General features: G+C 41.1%; 1 protein-coding gene across 3 annotated transcripts in view; it reads left to right on the top strand.

Moving 5' to 3' along the window:
* The window catches only part of LOC134350350 (neurocalcin-delta), a 335,975-nt gene that overhangs the window by 222,586 nt on the left and 88,302 nt on the right, over positions 1-25,087 (top strand). For 2 of the 3 annotated variants that reach the window (XM_063055423.1, XM_063055442.1), the window contains exon 3: positions 7,752-7,832. The gene's annotated coding sequence lies outside the window, so the exon portion shown is untranslated. The remainder of the gene's footprint in view (positions 1-7,751; positions 7,833-25,087) is intronic. The other variant, XM_063055432.1, reaches the window with a different exon arrangement.

The following is a 25,087-nucleotide window of genomic DNA, read 5'->3' as shown; positions in this document are numbered from 1 at the left end:
CACATCACAAGTACCTCTTTCTAAGTGCTGAAGTTCTTGCATGATTTATGTAGGAACAGAAGCACTACCAGCATTAGCCTGGATATCTTGGAAACTTCAATAAAAATCACTCCTTAACCATCGAAATTTCAGGGAATGAAAGGATTTGTGCAATCTGTTTCTTGTTTAAAACCTTATCATCCAGGTATCATTCTGGTAAAAAAAATTGCAGGTGCTGCTTTTTAGAACTTTTAATCAAAATGATACCTGACACAGTAAAAGTCGAGTTTACTGTCACGTGCGCCAGTACATGTATGCACCATGTGCAATGAAAACTTAATTTTGCACCAGATCACATAGTGGCATATATCAGCATTCACAAGGGCAACATTTCACCATTTTAGAAGAAAGAATGCTTTTAAAACAGAAAAGGCAAAGTCCATTTTAGTGCAAAGTAATCAAAGTGGCCACAGCGTAGCTATACTCTAGTGATTAGGATTCTTCCAGTTGGTTTAAGGGAAGTGGCTGTTCTTGAACCTGGCAGTGTGGGACTTCAGGCTTCTTTGCCTCCTGCTCAGCGGTAGCTGTAAGAAGGTGACATGGCGCTGGTGGTAGGGTGGGAGGGATCTTTGATGATGCACGTTGCCTCGTTGAGGTAGCCCTGGTATCGGTACTACCAATGGTGGTGGTGGGGTGGGATGTATTGGGATGAATCAATGACTCTCTGAAGCTTCTTGCATTCCTGTGCATTCGAGTTGCCGTTCCGAACCAGTCCAGGTACTTTCAACAGTACATCTGTAGAAATCATTTGAAGTGTTTGGTGACGAGCTGAACCTCCTTAACCTCCTATGAGAGTATAGAAATAAAACGAATAACCTTTTTATGACCAAGTTGAAAGATCAAAGGGTCAGTTCTGACAAAGGACCCAGACCTGAAAGAACTATCAGAATTTGAATCAGGTTTATTATCACTGACATGTCATGAAATTTGTCGTTTTGCAGCAACTTTTCTGTGGTGCATGACCGACTGATGTTTACAGCATTTTTGCTTTTATTTTATACCTTTCTGATAAATGTTTCAGTCTTCCCAAGTGCCAATATGTCATTTCTAACCTGCTGTGTTCCAAACAGTTCACACCCTACTTTAAAGGTTTGCACAACATGGAAAATACACGTAGTGGCTACTTTATTAGGTATCTCCTGTACCTAAAAAGTTGGCCACTGAGCATATGTTTATAGTATTCTGCTGCTGTAGCCCATCCACTTCAAAGTTTGATGTGTTGTACATTCAGAGATGCTCTTCTGTGCACCATTGTTGTAACGCGTGGTTATTTGAGCTACTATCGCCTTCCTGTCAGCTTGAACCAGTCTGGGCTTTCTCCCCTAACCCCTCTCATTAACAAGGCGTCTTTACCCACAGAACTGCTGCTCGCTGGATGTCTTTTTTTTTGTTTTTTGCACCATTCTCTGTAAATTCTAGAGACTGCTGTGCATGAAAATCCCGGGAGATCAGCAGTTTCTGAGATACTAAAACCCCACTGAATCGCACACTCATTCCATGGTCAAAGTCCCTTAAATCACATTCTGGTGTTTGAACCTCTTGACCATGTCTGCATGATTTTATGCATTGAGTTGCTTCCACAAGATTTGCTGATTAGATATTTCCATTAATGAGCAGGTGTACCTAATAAAGTGGCCACTGAGTGTACTAATAATGTTAGTTGCACATGTCACAAAGAGTTAAAAATTATAATGTATAATATCCATTTTCTAAGCATTTATAAAGTTCTTGTCGTCTTCAGCATCACGGGACGGATATAAAAACAGAAAATGTTGAACAAGGGCTTGGAACAGTAACCCTGTTTCTCTCTCCATAGGTGCTGCCTGACCTGCTGAGTGTTTCCCACATTTTCTGTTTTTATTTCAAATTTCCTGTATGTGCGCTTAAAAAAAATCACTTCTGAGCATGATTCAGCCTTGTGCATCTGACATTTGCTCAGCATCAAGTGCATATTTAATTGACACCATCTGGTGTGCAGTAGCCATTTTACATTTACTGACAGAAATTATACGCTAAAGTTGTGACTCACAATGCTTATAACTATATTATGGACCTCAATGCAAGACGTTGTAATCATTGGTTCCTTGATGAGCCTACATCTTACATGGTTTGGGACTATTCATGGCGTGGGGACCTACTGGACCAGACTGTCACATATAGACCCACCACCACACGGGTCAGTGAAGTGCCTCCCCTACCCCCCACCAGCGCCTTCCTTCCCTTTCACCTCTCATTCTTCTTGGCAACCTTTTATGGTGCTGTATGGTGGGTACTAAGAACATTCAACAAGAGCTAACTTAAAATTTTTTTTTAATCCTCCATTTTTTAACAGGGTTTTACTCCAACTTTTCTGCAATTCACTCATTTTAATGAAGCAAAATTAGATGAGCTCCAATTTCTAGACACAAATGGGATCTAACTGTGAACTCCACAATGGCCCTTTCTTTTCACCATTTCAGGTTATTTATTGAAACATACAGTGAAATGCATTATTTGCGGTAACAACCAGTACAACCTGAGGATGTGCAGGGGCGGCCCACGTGTGTCGCCACATATTCTGGTGCCAATATAGCATGCCACGCAGAAAACAAAGCAGGAACAACAGTAACAGCAGGAGAACAAACCCTTTTCCCACCCTGCTACCACCCCCCATGCATACAGGCCTCCATGATAATCCTCTGTTCTGCATCGCTTGGTCTTGAGCAAGCCCTCCCACCATGTTGCGCTGTCATTCCGGGTCAATCCCCAACCCCCACCCTCAACGGCCCCTAAACACTTCTGAGCAGTACTGGCAAGCCCCCCTGCAAGGATATTTGTCCCTTCCAGTTCAGATACAACCCATGCTTCATGGTGGTAGAACAGGCAAGTCCAGTGAGAAGAACAGCAACAAGAGGGGTAGCATAAGAATGCTACATACTTTAATGCAAGGAGCCTCACAAGCAAGGCGGATGGGATCAGGAATCAACTTTATAAATGTACATATGTTTGGAATTTGTTGTAGTGTGTTGATACGTCATGCAACAAAAACAACATCTAACACAACCTAAAGATGTGCTGGGGGGCAGCCCGCAAATGTCACCAAGTATTCTCGCACCAGCACAGCATGCTCACAATGCATTTAGAAATGTCTTATCTCCCTGGGGTTCAAAATTGATAAGCGTTTGCTCAGTCAATGTTTATCATATAATATAATCAAAGAAATTGACTGCACAGCAAGAGCAAACTATCCACCTCAAATGAATCTCCCTCAGCTTTCTTTAGTTATTATATCTTTACTCCTTTGCACTAACCATTGGTAACAAGATCTGAAAATACATTTTTTCCCAATTTTCAGCTCCATGCTGAAGAATTTCTATTCAGGTCCGGACTGGTAATATAGGGAGTTATCCATCACCTTCTGACAGTATAAATCCTATTCCCAATTTACTTTATTTTAATCTATTTAGCGGTACAGCAGTATAACATGCCCTTATGTCCCAACTTGCCTGCACCACCCAGTTCCACAGTGTCTACCAACTGGAGCACCAAGAGGAAACCCATGCGGTCAAGGGGAGAATGTACAAACTCCTTACAGACAAAGGCACGAATTGAACCTGGGTCACTGGCCCAATAGTGTTACACTAACCACCATTCCACCATGCTGCACTTTTTGGACAAGCCCTCAGATCAGTAAAAGAGTTGCTGCAATTAGTGATCTGATCTAGTGTCAAAGAACCTTGAGTATTTCACTGCTTGTTATGTTAACTTTTACACTACCAAAGTTGTTTCCCCATCACGGAATCATATCCTGGTCTCCCATGTAAAAGGTGGGAATTCTAACTACTATACTAATGAGGAACCAATAGGTTATAATGGAACTTAACAACAGAAATGTGGTTTTACATGTAAATGACTAATGATTGATGCAACACACATCAAAGTTGCTGGTGAACACAGCAGGCCAGGCAGCATCTCTAGGAAGAGGTACAGTCGACGGATGCATGATGTCGGATCATTACAGTAATCCAGTAACCCAGTGATCTGGGTTCAATTCCCACTGCTGCCTGTAGGACGTTCGCACATTCTGCCCATGAATGCGTGAGTTTCCTCTGGTTGCTCCGGTTTCCTGCCACATTCCAAGGATGTACTTGTTAGTGGGTTAATTGGTCACATGGGTGTAATTGGGCGGTGTGGGCTCGTTGGGTCAGAAGGGCCTGTTACTCTTCTGTACTTCTAAAAAAAACAATCTCTTGAACGAAGCAATAAATATTCAGTGTTTTTCTTCATCTTGAAAAAGATGTTCAGTGGGTGGCAACTCACTTTCGTATGACTTTGATGTATACAACTTTTTTTTTCATAGGATGTGATTGCCACTGGCAAGGTGATCATTTGTTGCCTCTGAGGACTGTGTCGAACTGAGTGACTCACAAGGGCAATTTTGAGGGAAATTACAGGTCACTGGGTCTGAGTCCATGTGTAGAATAGTCTGAACAAGGAATGGGTTTGAGAGGGATAATAAATCAGCCGTGATGGAATGGTGGAGCAGACTTGATGGGCCGAATAGCCAATTTCTGCTCCTGTGTATTACGGTCTTATGATCTTCTTACTGTCAAAGCTTCCTGGAATCTTAAAAAACATCATAAAATAAAGTTTTATGTTTCCAGTGGTTCTCACAAATCAAGACAATGATAAGATAATGGGCCAGAATTTGTTGTCAATACAACAGCAAGGATACTGATATTCTTTATTATTTATGGATCAACAATACATTAACTTGAAGTGCCAAGTGATTAAATATCTGGAGTTACTTCGTGAAAATGCTATCTTGCTCGTATTCCATTCCCTTTAAGAGCTCACAAGATTTGCCAATTAATTTTACATGAAGAATCACAATCCAGTTTAATATCACCAGCATATGTCATGAGATTTCTTGTTACGTGGCAGCAGTACATTGAAATATATAAGAAGTATATATATATATATTAAAAGTTAAATTAAATAAGTACTGCAAAAAAGTAGTGAGGTCGTGTTCATGGATTCAATGTCCATGCGGAAATCCGATGGCAGAGGGGAAGATGTTGATCTTGGTATGATAGAATTGTGTTATTAGAAGTGTAAGGATGCTTTTCATAATGTGGTAAGACTAATGATCTATCTCTTTACCTCGGCTTTGAAAACTAGCCAAAAGAAGTTATAGACACAAAATGCTGGAGTTGAGCAGGTCCAGCAGCATTTATGGAGGGAAGTGATCAGTCATCGATTCAGGCCGAGGACTGGGAAGGGACAGAAGCCAAAACAAAAAGGTAGAGGGAGGGAACAGGTGAGCGCAGGTGAGGGGGAGGGAACAGGTGAGCGCAGGTGAGGGGGAGGGAACAGGTGAGCACAGATGAGGGGGAGGGTAGATGGGTGGGAGATGGGGGGGTGAAAAGGAGTGATGTGGGAAGCTGGAAGGTAATAGGTGGAAGAAGGAAAGAGCAGACAAAGAAGGAATCTGATAGGGGAGCACAGTAGATCATAATATAAAGGAAAGAATCTGGGGAACTAGAGGGAAGGGATGAGCAGGTCATGGAGGAGAAGAAAAGGCTAACAGAATAAGGAAAAACAAGGAGAAGGGGGGAACAGAGAGGAGTGAGTGGCTAATGGTTTTGCCATCAGGTTAGAGACTACCAAGAAGGAATAGAAGGTGTCCCCCATTCAGTACCACTTCCCATTCCCATACCGACATGTCAATCCATGTTCTCCATGATTAGGCCTGACATCATGAACATCAGTTTCTCTAACGTCTGATAACCACTTTCCTCAGTTCCCTCCCTGATTCTGGTGGTCCTCTCTTCCCCATCCCCTCCCTCTGGTTCCCCACTTCCTTATCTTTAATTCATGGTCTACTGCCCTCTCCTATCAGATTCCTCCTTCTTCAGCCCTTTACCTCTTCCACCTGTCACCTCCCAGCTTTTCCGATCTCTCCTCCCCCACCTACCTACCCATCCCTTCACTTAGCGCATACTTTCTGTCAGCTTGTCCTCCTCCTCCCCATACCTTTGTATTCTAGCTTCTGCCCTCTTTCTTTCCAGTCCTGATGAAGGATCTCGGCCCAAAACGTTAACTGTTCTTTTCCCTCCAGTAATGCTGCTTGATCTGCCGAGTTCTTCCAGCATTTTGTGCATGCTGCTCGAAATCTTCAGCATCTGCAGGACCTTTTGTGTGTCAGAAATTTCAGACTTTTATTGTATCCTCTCTATTCAATCTGTTGTCTTTTTCCCTGTGCGTTACTTGACTTTGAGGCGGAACTTTTCAGCAGTTACTTCCCCCTGTAAGTAACGGAAACTTCAGAATAGTTGTACAACCATGGAACATGGGGTTTGCAGGCCAAACTCCTCTGGCACATTACCAGCTGTGCTGCAACATTGGCATCCTTCCACATGATTGAGAAAATACCCCATCGCAGTCATCTCGTACTCAGGCTAGAGTTGATACAAATTCCAGTGATAATAAATAACCTATAAAATAGCCAAATTCAAGTAACTTGACACCTGCTACTGAAAGCTAAGTTTCTAGAAAAATATGGAAGCAACTGTATTGCGATTGCTGGCAAAATCTCTGAACAATCGTATGTATATGCTGTACATGAGTATATAAAAATATAAGCAAGTGTAGGAAAGTTAAACTACAAGAAAAATACAGTTCTACACCCCAATCGAACTGTGGATTGATTCCTGTTCTTTTGAGGTGGGGGTGGATAGGTTGATGAAGTGGGGTTAGGTGAGTGGTGTATAGTATTCCTGAACCATTGGTCCGGATGAAGTCTCTCGCCCCAAAATTTTGACTCTTTATTCCTCTCCATAGATGCTGCCTGACCTGCTGATTTCCTCCATCAGTTTTTGTGTGTTACTCTGGATTTCCAGCATCGGCAGAGTCTCTAGTATTACTGAACGCTTTTTCCTATTTTCCTCAAATCTTAATGCAATGGCGTGTTCTGCCATTGAGTACATGGGCCTCCTCCCACATTCCAAGGATGTGCATGGTGGTGGTTTAGCTGACCAACGTAAATTATTCCTAGTGTGGTGAGTGTTAGAATCTGGGGGCATTTGATAAGAATGTGGGGAGAATAAATGAAGTTAGTTTAGGATTAGTGTGAACTGGGTGCTTGATGAACAGCACGAACACTGTGGGCCAAAGGGCCTGTTTCTGTGCTGTATGTCTCCATGACATCTTTGACTGACATGATTACTTGATTTCCAGTACCTAGTGTCCATCACTGTGCGTTATCAAATTACATTATGATGGAGGGTGACAGATTCTTGATTAGTAAACGCATCAAAGGTCATGAGGAGAAGGCAGAAAGAATGGCGTTGAGAGGAATAATAAATCAGCCATGATCAAATGGTAGAACAGACCCGATGGGCCAAATGGCCTAATTCTGCTCCTATGTCTTATGGTTTTATTTTATGCAATTTTTAAACATAGGTTTATGGAGACAAGAAACAGAGTGTCAAGTCTGTTGGAAGGTAAATGTTACTGGATGTTCTGTTATGGCAAAATCTGATCTATGGTTGTTTAAACCATAGGCTTCTTGCACATAGAGCATTCAATTTTATAGTCCTTTGATGCTTCCAAAGGCAATTATAATAATCTTCTGTGTTTTTATGTACCGTGTCACTGTATGTAAATTATGCAATTAACTACATGGTTCTGGTAATTGTATTGATCATCTACTAATGTACACTTTTTTTTAGGATAGGTTATCAATTCACTGCGGCCTGAAGTTGAGCCACTCGGTTACTGTCAAAGACGAGCTGTACACTTCAGTCTAACCGGTGAGTTTGATATTCAGTTTATAATCATGTACAGTATATAGTTAATAAATATGGCTTTGAAGGTTTTAATGCTAATATATCAACATCAAACACAAAGAAACATTCGCACTTTCAGGTGTCATAAACAAATGAAATACTATTATCTTGCCTGTTCCTATATTTCATTTTGAAATTTAAATTTTTCAATGATTGATTTCAACAGTGCATGTCTAATGTTTATGGAACTTACCTTATCATTTCCTGGTTTTCGTCCAGATTACATTCAATGGACCATATCTTGACTTTGAGCCTGATCTACAAGCACAGTTACCTAGCAACATTTAATATGTCAGTGTATAATGCTTTTCTTAATTGCACATGACAGGACTATGCAATGATCTTTTCAGAAAATAAAGAGATTTTCCCTCTCCTTCTTTCCATTTTTTCACTCATCTTTCCTGAGGCAACCAATACTGGAGTGCAATTCAATTGGTATTAGCTATCTTCCTGACTATTTATGTGTGACGAGAAGTAACAGAATGTTTGGGGTGTGTAGATGAGGAGAAATTAAGCTGTGCCCAATCCTGATCCTGTACTGTAATTTTAGAAGTAATCACTGGTTGCCGGTCTAATGAATGGAACTCCGAGGGATTCTTCCCTTCTCTGGCCAGGAAAATTGAAGCCAAGTGTAAGGGTCTCAGTGAATTGTGAGGGTGCAGAAGAGGTTTACTAGGATGTTGCCTAGATGACAGGGTATGAGCTATAAGGAAAGGTTGAACAAATTAGCACCTCGAGGGCTAAGAGGAGACCCTGATAGAGGTTTTAACATTGTAGCGAAATAGTTAGGGTAAACGTCCGAATCTTCTCTCCAGAGTAGAACTGTCAAACACCAGAGGATAGGCTTTTATGGTTAGAGGGGTAGGTTTAAAAGTAACAAGAAGGATATTGTCAGCAAGCTCACTATGTTAATAAGATCCATCAGATAGGGGAACAAACAAAGACAGAAAAATGATTGCTATTATAGATATGGCTGATTTTGATAATGTTACCAGTTAAAACTTTAATTTATATACAAATTTTTATGAAGGAGTAATCATTTTTAAGGATTTAACTAGCAGAAAAGGTGAGAGGAACTGCATAGATGCAGTATATAGAACATCGGACAATACAGCCCTGGACGGGCCATTCAGCCCAGGATATTGCACCGATCTTGAAGCCAGTTTCTTCTAAATGTCCTCTTCCTATGTGTCATCATACTCCTCCACTCCTGTCATATTCTTCTGCTTATCTAAAGGCCTTTTTAACTCCCAACAGATTGGCTGATTCCACTACTTCCCCAATATCCTGTTCCAAGCACCTGTCACTCTCTAGGTTAAAAAAAAATGCTCCTTTTGTTACCTTTAAACTTACACCTCTCACCTTAAAAGCATGTCCTCTGGTGCTTGACATTTTTTTTCTCTGGAGAGAAGATTCTGACTGCCTACTCTGTCTCTTTTGTTCATAATTTTAAAAGTTCTATCAGGTCTCCCCTTAGCTTCCGATGCTCTAGGGGAACAACCCAAGTTTGTTCAACCTTTCCTTATGGCCCATGCCATATAATCCAGACAGCATTCTGGTAAACCTCCAATGGACTCTCTCCACAGTCTCCACACCTTCCTATAATGGGTGACCAGAAATGCACACAGATATCCAAGTGTGGTCTGACTAATGTTTTATACAGCTGCAGCATGACTTACTGATTCCTATACTCAACCCCTTGCTGGTGAAGGCAAGCATGACATACACGAGCTTTACTACCTTATTCACTTCTGTAGCCACCCTCAGTGAACTGGGCCTAGACCCCAAGATCCTTGGGTTCTGTGTTGCCAGGATTGGTCAGCAAGGCTAAGCACTCCTTTTGGGTGACTTTGAGATTCATGTTGTATGTGTTTCTGGATTCCAGTTTTTTTTTTTGCTGTTTTTGAGCGGTTTGATCAGGGCAGTTGGTGTGGACTGGGGTGCTTCAGCGAAGAATGGCCCCAGGGTCTGCCTTGGCTAGTGACATGGCACTAAACTGAACAGTACAGGTTTGATGTTTGATATTCTATGTGTTGTTTGCTCTCTCTTTGCCATTTGCTCAATTTGTTCTTTTTTTCACGCATTGGATGTTTGATATTTTCTTGAACAGCTTCCATGGTGTTTCTTTGTCTCGTGGCTTTCTGTGGGAGGATGAATTTCAGAGTTGCATTCTGTATACATACTTTGATAATAAATGTACTTTGATCCCTCTGTAACTCAATGTTATTAAGGGGTCTACCATTAACTGTATACTTTCTCCTTACATTTGACCTCCCAATTGTGCGTTTGTATATCACCAACAACAGAGACCCCAGCATCAATCCTTGCAAAACATCACCGGTCATGGACCTCCAGCCAGAATTCCACCCTTACTCCCTGTCTTCTATGGGCAAGACGGTTTTGAATACAAACTTGCAATTCTTCCTGGATCCAATGCATCTTTATCTTCTGAATCAACTTGTTATGAGGAACCTTATTAAATGCCTTACGAAGTTCCATGTAGATAACGTTTACTTCCTTAGCCTCAAAAAACTCAATCAAATTTGTAAGGTATGGCCTACCTTGCACAAAGCCACATTGACTGTCCCTAAGCAAGCCATGCCTTTCCAAATGCATATAGGTACCCTCAGTGCCCATTAGATTCCCTACTTTAACATGAGGCCTATGGGTCGATAATTACCTCGATTATCCCTACTTTCTTTCTTGAACAAAGGCACAACATTTGCCACTGTCCAAACCTCTGGAACTGCGTCTTGTTGCCAGTTAGGATACAATGATCTTTGTCAAATCCCCAGCAAATTCCTCACTTGTTTCTTTCAATGTTCTGGGATAAATGCCATTAGGTCCTGGAGACGTGGATTTTCAGAAGACCCAGTACTACTTCCTACTTAATTTCAAAATACCCCAGCATATTAACTTGCTGCACTAAGCTTCCACTTTCTCCAAGAGGATAACCAAGATGCTGCCTGGATTAGAGGGCATATGTTATAATGAGAGGTTGGACTAACTTGGGTTATTCTCTCTGGAGTGGCGGAGGCTGAGGGAAGATCAGATAGAGGTTTATAAGATTATGAGAGGCACAGATATAGGGTAGATAGACAGTATATTTTCCCCAGGGTTGAAATGTCTCATACCAGAGAGCATGCATTTAAGGTGAGATGGGGGGTAAATCCTAGAGAGATGTGAGAGGCAAGTATTTTACACAGAGAGTGGTGGGTGCCTAGGCTGGTGGCAGAGTCAGAAACATTAGGGTCTTTTTAAGAGACATTTAGATAGGCATGTGAATGAGAAGGAAATGGAAGGATATAGACATTGTGCAGGCAGAAGTTTAGTTAGCCATTTGATTATTAACATAATTGGTTCAGCACAGCGTTGTGAGCTGAAGAGCTTGTTCCTGTGCCAGACTGTTCTATATTCTATGCTCTATGTTCTAAGTCCTCCTTCTTGGTAAATATTGATTCAAAGTAGTCTTTAAATATCTCAGCCTCTTGCTCTGACTCCAAGCTTGTCTTTAAACAGCTCCCACAGGTCTGACTTAGATGTGTCTTGACAGCAGCATCTCCCAATTAATGCCCCTTAGCTCCTGTCATATCCTGTGGTAATTTGCACTCCCCCAATTTAGTGCCTTCCCGCAAGGTCCCATTTGTAATTAGTTTATCGTTATTACATGAACTAAGGAACAACAAAGAGCTTGTCCTGTAGACTCTTTGTACAGATCAATGCATTACACAGTGCATTGAGGTTGCACAAGGTGAAACAATAACAGAACGCAGAATAAAGTGTAACAGTGCAGGGGAAATGCAGTTAGGTAGACAGTAATGTGCAAGATCAAAACAAGGTAGATCGTGAGGCCAAGAGTCTATTTCATCATTTCGGGAACCATTCAGTCATCTTATAACAGTGGGGTAGAAGCTGTCCTTGAGACTGGTGGTATGTGCTTTCAGGCATTTGTATCTCTTGCCAGTGGGAGAGGGGTCTTTGATTATGCTGCCTGCTTTACTAATGCAGCGAGAGGTGTAAACAGAGTTCATGGAGGGGAGGCAGGTTTCCATGATGTGTCCCCAACTCTCTGCGGTTTCTTGCTGTCATGGGCAGAGCAGTTGCCATATCAAGCCACAATGCATCCAGATAGGATGCTTTCTATGGTGCCTCAGTAAAAAATTGGTAAGGGTGGACAGGGACATGCTGCATTTTTTTGAGGCTCCTGAGGAAGTAGAGGCATTGGTGAGTTTTATTGGCTGTGGCATCCGTGTGGGATGGGAGGCAAAGTGCTTGCCGGTTGAAGTGGGCTGCCGGGGCTTCACTGGAAAGGCTCTTCACAGAGCCCTCTGTGCATTGGATATTGCTGGTATAAGGAGGCAGAGAGCCATCAGCAACAATACTGAGGCAGCAGAGAAAGCCTCAAAATGGCTCTGGATGAAGAGAGAAAGTCCATGAGGATCTGCAGCACATGCTACCTGAACACGAGTCATGGCTTGATCAACCACAGCTGGGTCGCCTCGTTGAGAGTGTCTGATGTGAAAGAGCCCCAAAGACCCAATGAGATGTATTCTTCAAAAAAAATGTGGTTGGACAAGGTCAAACTATTGATGATGTTCACCCTCAGAACTTGAAACTCTCAATGCTGTCATTCTCAGCATCATTATAGACAGTCCCCCACCACCCCCCATTCCTGAAGTAGTTGACTGTTGAGAGAAAGGCGTTAACATGACACCATGTCACCAAGCTCTCTATCTCCTTCCTGTGCTCTGACTCGTCATTATTTAAGATAGAGCCCATTACATGACTCAGTTTGTCACCCAAATTTGATCCATCAGCAAACCTTCAGAAGACATCTCTGAAGGGTTTGCTGTAGAGTCAGAGAGCACAGAAAAAGGCCCTTCCACCCAGCTGGTCCATGCTGATCAAGATGCCTGCAAAGCTCTTCCCATTTTCTTGTGTTTAACCCATAACCTTCTAAACCTTTTCTGCCTATGTACTGTACCTGTCCAACGGTTTCATAAAAGTTGTTACCGTACCTCCTTCAACCCTAAAAAAATGTTGGTATGGTAGCATAGTGGCTAGCACAGTGCTTTACAGTGCCAGCTACAAGAATGGGTTTCCAATCCCGCCACTGTCTTTAAGGAATTTATAGGCTCTCCTTATGTATGCATGGGTTTCCCTTGGGTGCTCTGTTTTCCTCCCATATTCCAAAGATATACAGTTAGGGTCAGTGAGTTGGGGCATGCTATGCTATGTTGTCACTGGAACTGTGGTGACTCTTGCTGATTTATTTGATGCAAATGACGCATTTCACTCTATATTTTGATGTTCATGTGATAAATAAAGCTAATCTTCTTCAGTACATCTGGCAGCTCATTTCAGAAAAATCTCACTCTCGATGTAAAAAGGTATTCAAGAGATAAATTCTGGCTTTCTTTCTCCTTTTCTCTGTTCTTTTTCTGTACCTTTCCCTGTGATTCCTTACTCTGCTGGCTGACCATAGAGTACTTGTTATTTCCTATGATGTTCATTCCACCACTCTGACCAGTTGTTAGGTGTTGAGCGGTCAGTGTGAGCAACAGATGCAGTTAAAAATAACTGTGATTATACAGTACATTCACTAAGTGTGTATTCGTGGTCCTCTGCTCCTGTAGCCCATCCACTTCCAGGTTCAACGTGCCCTGTGTTTGGAGGTGCAGTTCTGCACACCACTGTTGTAGGTGTGGTTATTTGAGTTAACGTCACCTTCCTGCCAGCTTGAACCAGTCTGGCCATTCTCCTCTGACCTCTCTCTTTAACAAAGCATTATTGCCCACAGAACTGTTGCTTATTGGATTTTTTTTTTGTTTTTCTCACCATTCTCTGTAAACTCTAGAGACTGTTGTGTGTGAAAATCACAGGAGAATAACAGTTTCTGAGATACTCAAACCACCCTGTCTGGCACCAACAGTAAGTCCACAGTCAAGGTCACGTGGATCACGTTTCTTCCCCACTCTGATATTTGGTCTGAATAGCAAATGAACGTCATGATCTTGTCTGCAATCTAGCTCTTTCCTCCTACATACCCCTCCATTTTCCTACCATCTAAGTGCCTATCTAAAGTTTCTTAAATGCCCTTGATGTATCTGCCTCTACCACACCCCTGGCAGGGTATTCCATGCACCCACTCTCTATGTAAAAAAACTTGCCTCTGACATCCCCCCTATACTTTACTCCTGTCACCTTAAAATTATGCTCCCTTGTATTACCACGTCAGCCCTGGGAAAAGTCTATGGCTATCCACTCAATCTACGCCTCTTATCATTTTCTATCAAGTCATCTTTCATCCTCCTTCGCTTCAGAGAAAAAATCCTAGCTCGCCCAACTGATCCTCACAAAATAAACACCTAATCCAGGCAAGCATCCTGATAAATCTCCTCTGCACCTTTTCTAAAGCTTCCGCATCCTTCCCGTATAATAAGGTGGCCAGAACTGAACACAATATTCCAAGTGTTGTCTAACTAGGATTTTATGGATTTGCAACATTATCTCATGGCTCTTGAACTCAGTTCCCTGACTAACGAAGACCAACACAACATGTACCTTCTTAACAACCCTGTCAACTTCTGCAGCAAGTCTAACCTAAAACTAGAATATATAAAGCAGCCAAAGAGTTGAAGACTGGAATTTTTCAGGAGACACCAGTGAGGGACTAAAATATTACTTAAGAGGGGAAAGTTGATTGCGAGACAAAGCTGACAAGTAATATCAAAAGAGAGAGCAGGAGCTTCTACGAATATATATGAAAAGAGGGCATCTAAAGTAAGACTGAGAATGAAATTGGGGGAATGAAACAGGAAACAAGGAAATGGCAAGAAAGTTAAGCCAACACTTCCAGGAGAGGGCACTGCAAATATTCCCAAGAAAACAGATAGCTAAGTTTGAAATACTATGAAGAACTGTGTATAACAATGTTTATTACAAGGTATTCAGTATTTAAAAAAACCTACTTGTTAATGTAAATATCTAATCAGCTAATCATGTGGTAGCAACTCAATGCATAAAAGCATGCAGACATGGTCAAGAGGTTCAGCTATTGTTCAGACCAAACATCAGAATGGGGAAGAAATGTGATCTAAGTGACTTTGACTGTGGAATGATTGTTGGTGCTAGGCAGGGTGGTTTGGATATCCCAGAAAAACCTGGTCTCCTGGATTTCACACACGTTAGTGTTTAGAGTTTATAGAGAATGGTGCAAAAAAAAACAAACAAAAACATCCAGTAAGTGTCAGTTCTGTGGGCAAAACCACTTTCTAATGTGAGGTCAGAGGAGAATGGCCAGACTGGTTCAAACTGACAAGAAAGCAATAGTAGCTCAATTAACCATGAGTTACAACAGTGGTATGCAGGAAGGCATCTCCAAACGCACAGCACGTCGAACCTTGAAGTGGATGAGCATATGTACACTTGGTGGCCGCTTTATCAGTTACAGGTGGTATCTGATAAGGTGGCCACTGATTGTACATGAGTCGTGGATAGACGTGCATTGAATCTTTAACTGAGTCTTGAAATCAGTACATTATCTGTATTAGTACAAAATTATCACATTTAGCAGGGTGATTGTTTCTTTTGTAAATAATGCCTTCTGATTTTTATTAGAAATATGAATTCCTAAAACCTTGCACATTAGTGCATCTGTTTAACTGGTTTGAAGTTGCTGGCCGGTGGTGTAATGGCAACTATTCCAGACTTCGAGGCGACTGGTCCTGGGTTCGAACCCAGCCAGCTCCTTACACGCTGGAGTGAACGTTGGTCTGGCAACTCGACCTCGTGAAAAACAGACACAAATGGTAAAGAAGCAGCAAGGTTGCTGCCCAATGCGCCACAAGGCGCGGAAAGGAACAACGTGATTTGAAATTGCAAATGAGAAAGCATTTTATGTTTGTATAAATGAAAGCTGCACGAATGAACTAGCCTAAACTGATGAGCAACTTCAATTACTTTTCATTTTAAAAGAATAAACTAAGCATTCTGTTCATAGTGGAATTTAGAGATTCATAGATTTTTCCCACACATGAATTAGAATTACCAATATGTAAAAGGATGTCAGATGTCTTCATTTCTTGCAAATGTAATGTGACAGGAGAAAAAAGATGATTTACTGATCCAAACATTTTCAAACTATGTAAACCACTATCTTAAGTGAAATTGTTCAGACAATGATGTACAATTACTATTGTACACCAGCATGCAATCCATTATTCTATCAAAATGAAGTATAATACCATATTTCAGCATTAAAGCCCTTTTTCTGACATGGAAAGTGAAGAATGTTTCATTTACTTTAAGAAATTACTCTATTACATACTCCCTTTACCCTTATCAATATTAATTTGTGGAGATTATAGAAGATCTCTTGTTGTAGTCTGCATCTCAGCACAGTATCCTGATCTACATAAATCTTCACTAGACAAGAGCATATCAATCATATTCTAATTAGATACTTACAGAAGATAATACATTTCTATTCAGCTCTGTATGCCGTGGATATTAATGACTGATGTAATTAAGAGAGCCTGTTTCAATTTCTTACAACAATTGGCACCAACAGGCACTGTGATTCTTTCATATTTGAATTAGGTAAACTAATAAATATGGAGTTGAATATGTAACTAGAAATAGAAACAGTAAAGCACTTCGGCCCATGATGTCTGCACCGAATGCGATGCCAAATTAAATTGAAATCTTTTCAGCCTGTACATGATCCATATCCTGCCATTTCAGGAGAATCATCTGGGAGAACCACATCTCCTTCATTAACAAAAAGGCTTGGCAGAGGATGTGCTTTTTGCAGCAGATGGTAAAATTCTGTCTTCCACAGAACACACTGGTGCAATTCCACACTGTCATCAAAAAGAGCATCCTCACATCAGAAGTTACTGTCTGATCTGGTATTGCATCCTCTCACAATATATGAAAACTGCAGCAAACTGTGAGAACAACAGAAGGGGACATTGTCTGCAGTCTACCATCACTGCAGGACTTGTATGTGTACAGGACAAAGAAATGGGCAAGAAAAATAATGGTGGAAACTGCCCATAAGCAAACTGCCTTTACCAAAGCTCCCTTTTGGAAAGCATTATAGAGCTATTAAAACAAAAATTTCACACCATTTTAAAGTTTTTTTCCCAGGCAGTAAATCTGATCAACCACTCTAGTGACCTCTAACCCCCTCTATGTATTACCTCAGTCACTGCATTGCACTATAAGCATTTTAAACCATGTATCATACTGCTGTTTACTTTGTAAATACATGCTGGTATTTATGGATTTATGCACATTTTATTCCATATCCATGCTTGTAACTTTACTTTTATATAATTCTTTAAACTTTATAATTATTGACTGTCATGTTTTGTTGCATGTGCCAACACATGACAGCAAATTCCTAATACGTGTATGTAAAAGTACAAGGCAGATAAAATTAATCCTTGATTCTTGATTCACTGCACATCTGACACCTCTTAAACGTTGCTATGGTATCTGTTTCTACCATTATCCGTGAGAGCTCATTCCATGCGCTCGCCTCTCACTGTGTAAAAAATATTGCATTATACATCTCTATTAAACTTCCTCTCCCTCTCACAGTAAATGCATGTCCTTTAGCATTCAACGTTTCTACCCTGGGAGGAACATTCTGTTAAAGTTGAAATACCTCTGGTTATAAATGTAGTAGGAATGGGGTTTTGGAGAGACGTGGTTGGTGAAGAGGTAGTGGTGAAGTGATGGTAGTACAGTGGATTGCTGATAGACCGGGGTTGCTGATGGGATGGTGATGAGAGGGCGGAGGGCTGGGTTTCAAATGTGAGGGGATAACTTGAAGAGCTGGTGAGCTGGAGAGGATGGAATGTGGACAGTGGGATTTAGAGAAGTGATAAACACGAGAAGGTCTGCAGATGCGGGAACTCCAAAACAACAGGCACACAGAGTGTTGAAGAGACTCTGCAGGTCAGGCAGCATCTATGGAAATGAATAGATAGCCAACGTTTGGGGCCGAGGCCCTTCTTCCGTTCTAGAGGAGAGATGGTAGGGGATGAGTGATGATGTTGCAGGTGAGAGTGGGGTTGCAGTAGCGGAGTGGCAGCAGGGAGGATTGGTGAAGCGACAATGAAGTGTTAGGGTGCACTGGAGCACTGTGGAAATGGGGTCATGGGGGCAACAGTGGAATGGGTTTGGAGGTAAAGAGTGACAGTGGGGTTGAGAATCAACTTCGGTTCTTTCATATTTAAATTAGGTCAGCTCATGAATATGGAGTTAATATGTAACTAGAAATAGAAGTTGAACAGAAAAGCACAGAAAAAGTACCTTCAGCCCACAATGTTTGCACTGGACATGATGCCAAATAATCTATCTCCTTTATAGCATATTCATGTGATAGCCTCATAAATGCTGCTTTCTTTTTGCAGATTTTGCAGATGCTCTCTGACTTGCTGAGTTCTTCCAGCATTTTGTGTGTGTTACTCTGGACTTCCATCATCCACAAAATAACTTTAGTTTATGAATTGATTACTATTCTGCAGAAGAGCTCTGAACTTCTTCACCAGTCCGTAAGACCATGAGATATAGTTGCAGAATAGGCCATTCAGCCCATTGAGTCTGCTCTGCTGTTCGATCATGGCTGATTTATTTTCTCACAACCCCATTCTTCTGCCTTCTCCCTTTAACCTTTGATGCCCTTACTAATCAGGAACATATCAACCTCCACTTTAAATATACCCAATAGCTTGGCCTCCACAGTCATCTGTGGCAATGAATTCTGCAGATTCACCCCCTCTGGCTAAAGAAATTCTGGTGGAAGAATGAGATTCTGCAGATGCTGGAAATCCAGAGTAACACACACAGGTCAAGCAGCTTCCATGCAGGGGAATAAAGAGTCAACATTAATTAATTAATCACCAATGAATTAATTTATTATCAATTAATTGCATTAATTGGAATGCTAATTTAGTTCAACCACTTAGTTACACTAATTTAGACTGCTAATTGGGATGTTATTGGAATGCCAACATACTTGCTAACCGCTTAAATATGTTAGTTCGACCGCTAAGTACGTTGCTTCACTAATTTGGACACTGTATCGCTAATTTAGTTTTGTTAGTTTTTTATCGCTAAATTGTTCATCTTGGATGGTTTCATAATAAAGAATCAAATCATTTATTTTGGAAGAGTGTCTGGCTAAAGAAATTCCTCTTCATCTCTGTTTTAATAGCATGTCCTTGTATTCTGAAACAATGCCCTCTGGTGCTTGACTCCCTCACCATTGGAAACATCCTCAAAACGCTAGAGGAACTCGGAAGGTCAGGCAGCATCGATAAAGGGGAATACACAGACGATGTTTCAGGCTGAGACCCTTCATCAGGACCTGATGAAGGTGGTGGGCCAAAATTCTCCTCCATAGGTGCTGCCTGACCTACTGAGTTCCTCCAGCATTTTGTGTGTGTCACTCACCCATTTTGTTGTGTGTGTTGTGCTGCATTTCCGGCATCTGCAGAATCTCTTGTGCTTATTGGAAACATTCTCTCCAAATCCACTCTATGCAGGCCTTTCAGTATTCAGATTTGCCATCAGGGCCTAGAAGCTATATAAGATACAGAAGCAGAACAAGGCCATTCTCACCATCATATCTGCTCCACCATTCCATCATGGCTAATTTATTAACCCTTTCAACCCTATTCTCCTGCCTTGTTTCCGTAGTTTTTGATGCCCAGAACCTTTGACATATAGAGGAATGTCACTGGTCTGCTGTGCGGTGATCAGAGAGAGCCAGGATGAGCAGGGTTGAGTTGCCCCACTGGGGTGAGTCAGACCCCGGGAGTGACAGGAGGACCCTGTGGAAACCAGCGTGCCAGTTGCCAGAGAAACACCAGAGCTCGTCGCCCACATGACCTCCTTTTGACGCAGGGGGAGAACAGGAACCAGTCAGCTGGGTGTGTACGGCCCAGACTCACAGCACAGAGACAACTTTGTCTTTGGATGAGGTGCTTTGTAACCGCTAGCAGCTATGGGCTGTTAAAATAATTCCTGACCGTCCTTGGATCAGGTAACTCAGTCTACTATGGTCTTGGGTCTAGGGTTGAACCTTCCTTTGTATCTTAACTCCTAATTATGGAGTAATTGCCTTTCATGGCGAGAGCGGAGAAGTTTGTAATTTGTACCGAGCAAGAAACTAGGTTTCTTTCATAGTTTGTGAAATCAGTCATGACGGTTGTATGAACAAAGTCCTGATGATTTTGGGGTGAACAGTGGATGATGTCTGTTAACAGCACAGGAGACTGCATGTAGATGTATGCTATTCAAGCAAGAAAATATGAATTATGTGTTTATGCCTTTTTTAAAGTTACCTGCAGTACTGAGGGCAACGATTCAAATGCTTGAAATTAAATTCAGTACGGGATAATGTTACTCAATGTGGTAAATACTGTTATATTTGTTTTTGAAAAATACATGACGCATTGAATCTTCATTATACATCATATGCAACAAGGAAAAACAGACATTAATGGACGTGTATTGCATTCTTATTCTTTTTTATTATAATATCATACATTTTATAGTTTATTTGTTTAAAGATTTCTAAGTGAATGTTACCATCAAGAAACTAAATTGCATTAAAACTCTTCTTGGCTTTCAAGTGCAAAAATGATTAATTTATGTGTTGTAATTTTTAAATGTTCTGCTTTAGCTGAATAGTATTCACGTGCATGAGTGCAAACAGTGAAGGTTATAGTTGTTTCTCAATGCGTTCTCTCTGTGATTTCTGTACAATAGCCTGTCTATCAGGAAAGCATGCTGCAGTGTTTGCAAGGTTATTGATGCATTTAGAGAAAAAGATGTAGAGAGTGTGGGAAAGATAAAATAATCCTTTTGATAACACAATTCCTATCAAAGAGAGCCAGTGAGGGGTTTGAATTGGTGTTTAGGCATTGTCCCTTTTTAATATTTAATCAAAGGGTTCTGCTAAGACATTGATTCACGCCCGGCATAGCTGAGTGCTTGTATGATGAAAGCACATCAGATAAAAGCCACATTTTGTTTGCTGGTGCATGGAGATTTCTCTTTAGAGGCTACTAATGATTTCGTCTTGAAAAGCAAATGAAACACTGGGTGCTTTATGGGACAATTTCATTGATCATTGTAGTTTGGTAAATAATTTAAAAGTCTGGAACTGATGTCAGGAAGAGGGAAAAGCACCAGTAATCCTATAAAATCAGTGTGTATTGATTCCAGGATTTATTGGAAGTAGCATGTTGGTTACTAACCTATACCATGATGCTTTTTGAAAAAACTTTACTTTTCTTTTGAAAAGGCCAAAGGTGAGCCATTATTCATATCGAGAAAGCGGCGGTTGGTCTCTAGACAATGGGTCACTCCTGCAATGGGATGAATTCTAGCCATTAGTAATCAAAGGTCAAAGTGGTCCTTGCTTTTGTCTGTTCTTAAACCGCACACAAGTAAGAAAGCATTTTGTTCAACTTGATTTTTGGATGTAAATATCTAAATGTATTGGTGATTGATGCTTCTCAAATCCAGATTTTAAATTGTTCAGGCTAATGGGATGATATTTGTTAAATTATTGCTTTAAATTGTTTAAAGTGTTCACAATTCAGCTGTGATTCAATAGCCCAAACTAAGAGGAGGTAGTTTACATTTATATATCTCTGGATTATATTTAACCAAAGGACTTTTTTTTACACTGTTATTTACTTTGAAATAATTTTTCCTACAAACTACCCATAAGATTCAGCAAAATTTCAGGAAAGGCTATTGTACCCATGAACGCTATCTAACTTCATTTTTATTTCTATTTTTGCACTACTTATTTAAACATTTGATATACACACATACTGCAATTCACAGTGTTTTTCTATTATTATTTATTGCATTTTACTGCTGCTGCAAAGGCAACAGATTTCACGACATATGCCAATGATATTAAACCTGATTCTGATTCTGATGTTAAGAAGTAGGATATCTATATTGTTTCCGGATGGAAAGGAATCAGATTTTGAGGCAGTGCTGGGAATTTTACTGCACACCGAAACACATTCCATGACTTGCTGGTAGATGCAAAACAAAAGCATCCAGTGAATGGTCACATGTGCTGAAATTGGAGAGGGTTCAAAGAGGTTCACAAAAATGATTCCAGGATTGAATGGCTTGTCATATGAAGAGCGTCTGATGGCTCTGGGCTTGTATTCACTAGAATGAGGGATGACCTCATTGAAACCTATTGACTGGTGAAAGGCCTTGATAGAGTGGATGTGGAGAGGCTGTTTCCTACGGTGAGAGAGTCTAAGACCAGAAAACACAGCCTCAGAATAGAAGGGCGTCCTTTTAGAACGGAGGTGAGGAGGAATTTCTGTAGCCAGAGAGTGGTGAATCTATGGAATTCGTTGCCACAGGCAGCTGTGAGGCCAAGTCTATATGTATATTTAAGGCAAAGGTTGATAGATTCCTGAAGGGAATGAAGGAATATGGAGGGAAGGCAGGAGATTGGGACTGAGAAGAAAATTTGGTCAGCCATGATGAAATGGTGGAGCAGACTCGATGGGCCAAATGGCCTAATTCTGCTCCCATATCTTATGGTCTTATAATTATCAGTGGTTTCCTAAATCATCTTTATAATTAACCCACCAATTGTTTGTACCCCATTTGAATTCCTTCGCACTCCATCGAATATATCTTGTTCTTTCATTGTATTTGTCTGTTCTTTTAAAATTTAATTACACATGTTGATTTGGGAAGTTGGATACAAAAATTTGCTTAGAAGATAATGGGTAGTGGTGAAAGGGTATATCTCTGGAGGTGTGCGACCAGTGGTGTTCTGCAAGATCTTGATGAAAATGTAGCTGATTAGTATGTTTTCAGATGACGTGAACATAGAACAATACAGCACAGTACAGGCCCTTCAGCCCATAATGCAGTGCCTATCTTTTAACCTACTCCAAGAACAATCTAATCCTTCACTTCTACACAGCCCTCCATTTTTTTTATCATCCATGTGCCTGTCTAAGAGTTTCTTAAAGGTCCCAAATGTATCTGCCTCTACCATTGCCCTCTCTGTGAAATAAATAATTTTAAAAACTTACTTTGATGTTCCCTATACTTTCTTCCAATCACTTTAAAAGTTATGCACCCTTGTATTAGCCATTTCTGCCCTGGGAAAATGTCTCTGGCTACCACTTGATCTATCACCCTTATCATCTTGTACACCTCTATCGTCACCCCACATCCTCCTTCGCTCCAACGAGAAAAGACCTAACTTGCTCAACCGATCCTCATAAGACACGCTCTTGAATCCAGGTGGCATCCTGTACTCTCTAAAGCTTCTAGATCCTTCCTACAATGAGGTGACCAGAACTGAGCACAATATTCCAATTGTGGTATAACTGGAATTTTATAGAACTGCAACATTACCTCACAACTCTTGAATTCAATACCCCAACTAATGAAGGCCAACACACCATAGACTTTCTTAACTCTATCAACCTGCAGGGCAATTTTGAGGGACCTATGCACATGGACCCCAAGATCTGTCAACATACTCTCAAAGTTAGTAGAGCTGTGGAGAGCAAGAGAATGGTGTCATGAAGTGCTCTGATCATGTCCGCTGACCACTCAAGCATCTGATTAGGGGCACTGCCTTTAAGGGCAGTATACAATGTGAGGGGATCCTGGAGTGCCCCTAGTAACTGTTTGAAGAGAGACAGAGAGAGACATTCATCATTGATGGTTTGTTTGAAAAGAGAGAGAGAGATGAAGATTAACGGTTGGACTGTCACTTTAAGGCATTGGAATTAACTTTGGAGTTTTACTGAGTTTGGAGTTGGAGACGGCGCCGAGCAGCTCGAAGGTTGCTATGGTGACCAAAGGCTGGTTGTTGATGTTACTTTCAAGCACATGTTGCCTGCTTGCACTCCTTTACAGACTAAGGAGGGAGGGACTCTTTGAATGACAGGAGATGCTCAGCACAGAGAAATAAATGGGAGGTCAGATGATACAGACTCAGGACACATGATCTGGACACTGAATGAGCATTGTTGTGCCCGCAGAGAAAGTGGGTTTTGGAGGATCGATCAGGCGGATCGATCCAAAGTGCTATTCCATCGGTGAAGAAGGGGTTGACTGGTGGGGAGTTGTCTATGTGTCCACCCTCGCCTGGGTGATAGCTCCACCACAGAAGACCGGTCCCCCTGGTTAAAGTCACAGTCGGTGACTTGTAAAGGACTTCGGAGGACGACGAGAAGATTGACGGCATCAGCTCACCTGAAGACTCAACCCACTCTTTCTCTCTCTCTCTCCATCACTTCTCAACTAAATACCACGAACTGAACTGAACTGAACTTTACTCAACATCGTAAGACTGTATCTTTTTACCCCTAGACTTAACGAAGCTTGTTTTTTTCATACATATATATTCCACACTTAATTTTATATATAATCATTGCTAACCTGTTTGATTTATTTACATTTATATTACTGTATTGCATAGTTACTAATAAATATTATTAGTTTATAGCAATACGAGACTCCAAAGTGTTTTCCATCTCTGCTCGTTCTTTATCCCCGTCATGGAGTCCGTGACAACAAGGGGAGCATAAATTCGGCAGTTCGCGGAATGAAACAATGATAGAAATTAGCCATACCTCAAAACCCTTGCTGTGCTTTGGTATTTGGGGGCAGCGGAAAGCCCATAATAATGACAACTATTGATGGCAGGGGCATTGTACCTTCTGCGGAGATGTGGTGGCAGAGAAATCAATAGTAGACAACCTGAACTGGTATTTAGCGGGGTTAATAATCAGCCCATGTTGGTTTAAGCGCTTGAAGAGTGTGCCGAGATGTGATAAATGTTTAGTTTTGGATGTGCAGGCGGTAAGTATGTCATTCAGATAAATAAAAAGAAAATCTAAATCTTTTAACACAAAGTCCATTAGTCATTGGAAAGTCTGGCTGCATTTTTTTTTTAGCTCAAATGGCATGCACAGAAACTCAAATAGGCCAGACTGGGTTGAAACAGCAGTTTTGGGAATGACCTCGGTACACACAGGCACTTGCATCTTTCTAGCTAAACATGTGAAAAGTCTTGAACATTTGGCACCAGATAACGATTGGAGATGGTGGCCTCGTTAAGGTGGAAGTAATCACAGCATGGCCGGCACCCATCATCGGGCTTAGGGACCAAAAGCTATTCAACT

The sequence above is a fragment of the Mobula hypostoma genome, chromosome 1 (assembly GCF_963921235.1).
Source record: "Mobula hypostoma chromosome 1, sMobHyp1.1, whole genome shotgun sequence".
NCBI classification, from domain to species: Eukaryota; Metazoa; Chordata; class Chondrichthyes; order Myliobatiformes; family Myliobatidae; genus Mobula; species Mobula hypostoma.
This window is presented reverse-complemented; position numbering and strand designations above follow the sequence as displayed.